This window comes from Poecilia reticulata, linkage group LG2 (assembly GCF_000633615.1).
Source record: "Poecilia reticulata strain Guanapo linkage group LG2, Guppy_female_1.0+MT, whole genome shotgun sequence".
NCBI lineage: Eukaryota > Metazoa > Chordata > Actinopteri > Cyprinodontiformes > Poeciliidae > Poecilia > Poecilia reticulata.
The window spans coordinates 20,973,511-20,974,635 of record NC_024332.1 but is presented as its reverse complement, the minus strand read 5'-3'; positions in this window follow the sequence as shown (position 1 = coordinate 20,974,635).

The window sequence follows — 1,125 nt, the reverse complement described above, 5'->3', positions numbered from 1 at the left end:
TGGAGCTAAAGAGGAGTTAGCCGTAGCTAAAGACAAGTTAGCCGCAGATAAAGGTGCGTTAGCAGTAGCTAAAGATGCGTAGCTGCAGATAAAGACGCATTAGCCACAGCTAAAGAGGCGTTAGTCCTAGCTAAAGAAGCATTACACGCAGATAGAGTCGTTTAGCGCAGCTAAAGAGACGTTAGCCGTAGCTAAAGATGCGTTAACCGCAGATAAATGTGCGTTAGCCGTAGCTAAAGATGTGTAGCTGCAGAGACGCATTAGCCACAACTAAAGAGGCGTTAGCCCTAGCTAAAGACGCATTACCCGCAGAAAGTCGTTTAGCGGAGCTAAAGAGACGTTAGCCATAGCTAAAGACGCGTTAGCCGCAGCTAAAGGCGCGTTAGCCACATCACAAGGCTGCACTGGGTTCACCAGCAGTCGATCAGCATTTTCTACGTGAGGAATCGTTCTCATGCAGTGACTGTTTAAGGATTACATTCTCCACAAAGAGTCGCCATGGCAACGGACAGAAATCTCAGATATTATTCTACTAAAAATAAGTTGCTGCAACTAACCTGAGAGACGTAGTTGTTGAAAGTGAGAGGCAAACAGAGGCATGGAGGTGAGAATGAGCAGACTTTATTTACTCTGATGGAAAAGCACTTTGAGCCGATGACAAATCTGTAACAACACCGTTCTACAGAGGTGAAAGGTCAACAGAAACCCTGAAAACAGACAAAAAAACGATTCCAGGTCCACAAATCAACGTTACGTCATTATCACAAGAAATAAAAGTCCTTTTCTCCAGGATCAGACTCAGGTACAGTTCATTTAGACTTTAGGATACTTTCAGTTCATTTGATCCAGGTCAAGACGATTGTCTGAACATTTTTACTTATTGATCACTACTATTGCATTGGCACCGAAAGTCACCATTCAACTTACAATCAATACACTTCAACAATTCAATAAAATCAAAAACAAATCCAAGAGTTTTTATTGCCTCAAACTGAAGGATGTTTCAGTCACAAACTATGAGACATTTACCCCGCCACGAAGCGACACACTTCCTGTAACGACCAGCTTCCTTTGACGACCAGCTTCCTGTTACGACCAGCTTCCTATAACGACCAGCTTCCTGAA